We start from the raw sequence: 6,639 nt of genomic DNA, 5'->3' as shown, positions 1-6,639 counted from the left end.
AAATAAAAAAAATAAGAAAATGAAAAAGAGACTGTCAAGAAATGAATGCATAAAACCATGAAATCATTAGCAGAAAGAACCATGTTTAAAATTCAAGTCGTCTGACTTTCAGTACTGCAAGAAGCATAAGATGTATTGAAGTACATTCCCAAAACTAGCTTCCTCTGATATCAGTCTTTTCAGAGACATAGAAGGGTTGTTAACAAGTGATATAACGCTCCCACCTTTTTCCAACTTCTCTTTACAAAGCATTTAGCATTCAATTAAATATATTAAATGAACAGTCTGAGTCATATACTAAAAAGGGTAGGTCCCAGCTTATATTGAGGAGCCCAGCATAAAAAAGTTAACAATGTGACCCCAGATGGCAGAAATTTAGCAATAAATTTTGAAGACACCTGTCAATTGACTTAGTTTAGAAATGACAGAGTGCACTATAGATATCAGTCCCATAAAGTAATATATGTATTTTTGTATTATAACAGATTTATCAACCCAAAAAAATATTTTAACAAAGGTAAACAGCTAAAATAAATTTATTATTTGTCTGAAGTAATCATAAACAAGTAATGTGCTATTTTCTTTGGAGAATCATACTAAAAGATGTATTATAAAGCATACTAATTTCTAGCGATATTAGAATTCTCTCTCTGCCTCTTCCTCATATTCCTGACTTTCTTTGATATAAATACATCAAATTGCCGCCTTCATCAGCTTGGTTTTTGATACAGCTTTTTAGCTTACACACAAGGACTAGAGTCTATTGCTAATGCACATGCATTCGTTGGTTTGACAGGGACACAAGCATTTCACAAAGTCCAAGCTAATTTCGAGTGTGCATGATTTATTCACACACTGAATGACACACTGTCATTTATTGCTCAAGTGTAACTTGTTAGACTCAAACTTAATTTTTCTTCCTTTGTTAGCTATCTTGCATCTGATCTGCAGGTCTACTCTTTAAATGAATGTATCAGACATCCTCTTCCACCTCCAGCGTTTTTTATGGACATCTCCCAAGAAACGTCAACAGCTACAAAAATTCTTCAACTTTCTGCACCTCTGTGTATTACTAATAACCAGGCACTTTCCACAAGCTCTGCAAAGGTCTTTTTTAACACTCTTCATTGTCTGGACCAGGCTCATTCCATTAATCACACGGACATCTACTGAGTAGTGCCAATGCCCAGGGAATAATGGACATGCCAGTACTTCTCTAGTGTCCAGCAACTAATAAGTTCCCAAGTAAATTCCTGCCTATTCTGAGAATTACTCATTTCCTGAGATCCTTCCAACTCCCTTAGAAAAAAAAAGTCTGAAAATGTTTATTTGGATGTCTGATCGTAACATTTCCGTGTAGAAGAATTATTCTCAAAATGTTTCTTCTTGAAACTGTGGTATGCTTGTTACTCTACCTTGTTGCATTTCAGAAAGTCCTCTGTGAAAATGAACAGGAGAAGGAGGACAACTGAGCAGTTACTAGGCTGACCATATCACCACATATTAGAATATCTCTTTCTCCCAAGCATATTACATACTAAACCAAAGATATAATATCTGTTTGTTATTTCAGTATCCTAGGTATTTTGAGTTCTGCTAATTTTCTTGGAGCAACTCAGTTTTAACCTGTCCCTCAAGTATCTCGTACAGATGCTTCAGTGTTCAGCACTTTGATGACACCAACTACTTTCTGGATTTATCTCCTGCAGTCTCAGAACATGCCCTTTTGTGTGGTTTACATATAAACACATCATTTGCGTATTGTAAGCTAGTTAGTGATTGTGTACAGTTCAGATAATTGGATGCGTAGGTCCAGGGCACAATGGCACAGATGGAATTCAGACGCAGGTCCAATATTTTTTCCCTACCAGTCCATGCTGACCTTAACATTGCATCTTGATATCAGAGTAAGAGACCCAGAATATTTCAATTACCGCCATCTCTTAGGATCCACAAAATGCAGTTAGTGACTCTAATAACACATTTTTTGCTCAAAGGAAGAAGTTCCACTCAATCTTCATCCCATCCGTTTTGCTACAAGGCCCGTACAGACAAAAATCTAAAGCTGGTTGGACCCTTTCTCGAATCAATTCAGCTTCTTAACCCTGCTGAAAACTAATCAGCAAAGACCATGGAAGGGTGGAAAGAGCGGCAGAAAGAGAAGGAAGAGAACAAGTCTATCTCATTTCAGTGTCAAGAAACTGATAGATTTCTCAGCTGCTCACAGCACTGTAGACTCAGATATATTTCAGAAATTGTTATGCCTTGTAAAAATGAGTGGCTATAAAGGATGGCATCAAAATGTGCTCAGCAGATGTTGCCACAAGTCTTGTTGACACATTTAAGTGCTTCTTCCAAACGGGAAACACTGGCTGTGCAATTACCGTTCACAAGTCCTTTGTCTTTTTAAGTATTAGTCTTCCACCTCATTTGTAACCTGTTTTAGTGACTTCCTAGAAATTTCTTTTTCCAAAGCCATAACACTTTGTTTTTTCTCAATAACACAGAAAAGGTGTCTTCACCGTGAACATTCTGCAGCCTCTTTGATGGTACTGAAGCTTGGGTATCTCAGTTTCATGCAAAATTTTGGCAACATCCAGAACTGAAAAATCAATGAGAATTTGGTCAGCTCCCAGTAGGGTATGTTACAAATCACATCCCAAGATTACACTAGATTGCCATTTGGAGGGATATCACTGAAGTTAAATGAGTGAAAAATGTTCTCTGACTGAGAGGACTCTGCTCTGTCCTCCTCCTTCACTGGTTATCACAAATGTGATCTTTACCATAGATGTGAAATGTATGCTTCAAACCTGTAATGTATCTTAGAAATGTCGTAAACTACATTAAAAAAAAAAAATCACCAGAGCCTTGTTAATATGAGCATTAATACTGAAAGTACAACTAAAATTGTAGAAGTTCTGTTTATGAGAAAATCATAGCACAGATAAAACAACACTGCCAAATTGCACTAGCTGCCTATTTGCCTCAGTTTTTGACTTCTGACAGTTATTATCCTGGCTCACGTATTACCAAGCAACTTGCTAAAGCCGGACCTAAACAAAGAGAAGTGACATTTTGCTGGGAATAGAGCTGCAGAATTTCTTTCCTTGGTTTTTTTTTAATTATTATTATTATTTTTATTCCTTAGCAAATACATATAAAATGGTTGGATGAAATACACTTCTGGCCACGAGTGCAAGTAAACTAATTTCCTGGCATTACAGTAAAACCACTTATCTCATCTACCACCTATCATTATCAATTACCGTGTTACAAATCCTGGAACAAACAAAAGGCTAGGAATGTGGAAAACCAGGTTATAGGGCTCCTCAGACATTTTGCTGTGGCCTTTTCATTAAGTGCAAACATAATTACAGGTATTAGCAACAAAGACGGCAGTGGTAAATCTGATCAATGAAATTACACAATTAAATGGTCCGTTGTAATTTGCGATGGCATTGCCCAAGAAGCAGAGATCAAGATACATATGTTAGAGCAAAGTGTCTACCTTGGGTGGCTGACTGTTTGGGACATGGAACATCACTTCTGCTGCCATACATCCAGGTGGAATTTATTACCTACGGGGTATAGAAAAGACAGTGCAAAGGAAATCTGATCTCTACAGGAATGACTGCACCTACTGAAAGCATTTGTCTTAAACTGTTTTACTTCCTTGCCTGGATGCTATGGCAAAACTAATTTTTACTATAATTATAAATCCTCAAAGTTTAATCTTATAGCCAGCCAACCTGGCAAGAAACCTGACTTTGCCACTGTGATCATCTACCAGAAAGGTCAACAATTTTATTTTAATAACATACAGCTTAAGGAGCCAAACTCTCATTTTTTATTCACTTCTGCAAGCAAAAACCTGACAAAGGTCAATGGGAATTATGACTGAATGAGGACTGAATTAAAATTTTGGACTTTGGGCCAACATTAATAATTTTAACAGTAGACCAATTTAATCTCTGATGTAATTCCACCTATCTCAGTTGACAGTTGGTCCTGTCTCAAATTGTACCATTCGTTTTAAAAGCATTTAAGTAGTTTTACTTTTGAGAAATGTACATAAATCAACAGATAAATTCATCCTGGAAACTGAGAATATTTGCAAAGGAAGGGAGCCTTAACTGTAATATTAAATTCTATATATATAATTCACAGCTTCACTATACTCAACTTAGATCACCAAAGAGCTGATTTAACACAATTGAAAACCATACCTGTGTGCTTACAAAATATACACATGGCTAAAACATTTTATAATTTACTAAAATGTGACTGGTTCTTTAAATTCACAGTTACAAATAGGTCCCTAGTGCAAAATGGTCTATTCCATCCTATTTTTATGTTCATATCCATAATACAGGTCTGTCCAGATTGTACTAAGTTTTTATGAGCTTAATGAACAAATGTATGCACATAAATGTCCATGCCTTTATACAAATACAGAGCTTTATGAGAAAAATCAGAAGGTTAGGTTAGATCCAAGGGAAAATATGCCTGATAAAACCTACATTGAGATTTATGTGTTTCCAGAGAACACATTGAAAAAATCCAGAAAGATCTTTGCTTATTTTGACTTCTTGCCTGGTCTGAGGGTTTGCTATACATCTAAAAGTTGAACTGAAAGATTAGAAACGTTGGTGAACCTAGACCGTTTTCAGCAAGGCAGGATTTGGGGCTTAGGCTCATTAAGGAATGTCAATCTGAAGCTACAGTCAATCTTAAGAAAATTGTTTGTCTGCTCTGAGGTTTAACTGGCCTCCCCTAAAAGAAGTACCCCGCATATACAAATTCAGAGAAAACAGAACAACGTCTATAACTGAGATTGTTTAAAATGTGAAACACACATCCTCTCCCCTTTTTTAAAAAAATAAATAACTTTGCAGAAAAAAAGGAAAAAGTGTGGGGGGTTTTCTGTCTTACGCATAGTTTTTAAAATCCCTTCATGATATACCAAGTAAATACCTAGGATTGTTTTACCCAATCATAAGGCTTGGTAAAATACCTTAGGGGAGTTCAAGTCCACAGGGCATGCAAAAAATAATTCAAAGACTGACCTTGACCATTTTTTTTCTTTGTCATGCTTAAGACTGAATAAAATGGAGCTTTTCTTTCCACAGCAGTCTTTTCCATTTTCTTCTGTTTTGTTTTTCTGTTTCTGTGATGAGAAATGCATCAAGGGACAGACAAATTAATCTCCAATACCATATGTGTACATGTGAATACTTCAGTATGTTCAAGAAAACAAGGCTTTCGTAACTACTGTACTGACTGATAAAGGCACTTTTCTCCATGGTTGTCCTAAAAGTACACTGTAAATGCTCTCTTTCATAAGTCCTGAAGGCTCTTCGCAAGACACTGGAATTCCTATCTGTACAATGCATGCTTTCATCTGTGTGATCATCAACACATGTTGAATATGTTTCTGAAAGTCTGTTTTAAAGCTATGGCCATGGGACATCATGTGACCACTGAATCATTTTCTTCCAGCTGAGGGTACATTTTATCTTGCCAGACATTTTCATAGTTTGTGCAAGCAGTTCCTGAAGTCTGATTCAGCTGCTCATGATGTGGCTGTCTGCTTGTCTGAGTGCAGGGGAAGGTTTAGGATTTCATATTCCTCTCCACGCTGTGACTTTTAATCCTCTAAAATGTTTCCTGAGTGTTGAACATATGCCTGTTTGATTATTCCTGGCACATGGCGTTTCGGAACAGTTTGTTGATTAATTCTAAGCCATACTGTGATGGTCTTCAAAGAACACCTTAATAATTTTAAGTAAGCCATGAGGAAAAGATCTTTTTTTCCTTCCAAAATACATTCTGCAGCAGCATTTTTCATATTAATGAAAATAATATTTTCATGGCATATTAGGAGAGCTTTTGGGGGTATGTAATGTTCTTATCTACCCCATATTTCAGAGGATTTATTGCATACACCCTCCATTTAATGAGGTCAAGTACACACAGCAAAGTCTGTTAACCAAATAAACTAAGTCAGGCAGCTGCAGACTTCAAGTAACTAAATCAGTGGAACTGAAAATCTAGCAGCAAACTATAGTTATCCCTAAAAGTATGCTGGATTTTTTTTAGTGCCAGATCAGCGCATATACAATATGTTTAAGCTACCAAAGCATTGATAACCAGAGAATTAGGTTAATACAGTGAGCACCGTCAGCGAAATACTGACCTCACTCAACCTCTGTGTTTCATACCAGTAGGTCAGAATCCTACCTACCACTTGGACAGTCAAGCAATTATACCAGAGTGAGACAAATAGGTAAGAATCAGAAGGTATAGGCACGTTAAATCCCTTTTCAGAGTTACAAGGCTTTAGTTTTCATCTTATTTTGATTTCTTTTTCCTTGACGATTTTCCTGGTTAGCTTTACATGTAGGTTACTGAAAACTGCCTAATGTAAACTGTTTAGTATAATCAGTACCACAGCTGAGCCTAGACGTACGTAAGGCTTTCCTAAAATCGTACAACTCTTAAAATTCTTCTAGACATCGGAGACACAGAAGGTCTACCAAGTGAGCCAGCCCATTTCCCAGTCTCATTTATATGCTGGATTGTTCTGTGGTTCATCCAATCTAGTTTTAAAGTGTCTCAAGCAATGTGGCTTCCTCT

The 6,639-nt window shown here is 36.6% G+C and overlaps 2 long non-coding RNA genes across 2 annotated transcripts in view; both read right to left on the bottom strand.

Annotated features, from left to right (window-relative positions):
* Positions 1-520: 520 nt before the first annotated feature.
* On the bottom strand, positions 521-3,563 carry LOC127014914 (uncharacterized). The gene is made up of 2 exons (XR_007766243.1): positions 3,512-3,563; positions 521-2,602 (listed from the first exon to the last, which is right to left on the bottom strand). It is a non-coding gene; the product is annotated as an uncharacterized LOC127014914 (long non-coding RNA).
* Positions 3,564-5,075: 1,512 nt separating this feature from the next.
* The window catches only part of LOC127014913 (uncharacterized), a 226,161-nt gene continuing 224,597 nt past the window's right edge, over positions 5,076-6,639 (bottom strand). The window contains exon 4 of the long non-coding RNA XR_007766242.1: positions 5,076-5,170. This is a non-coding gene — a long non-coding RNA (uncharacterized LOC127014913). The remainder of the gene's footprint in view (positions 5,171-6,639) is intronic.

This window comes from Gymnogyps californianus, chromosome 3 (genome assembly GCF_018139145.2).
Source record: "Gymnogyps californianus isolate 813 chromosome 3, ASM1813914v2, whole genome shotgun sequence".
Taxonomy (NCBI): domain Eukaryota; kingdom Metazoa; phylum Chordata; class Aves; order Accipitriformes; family Cathartidae; genus Gymnogyps; species Gymnogyps californianus.
This window is presented reverse-complemented; position numbering and strand designations above follow the sequence as displayed.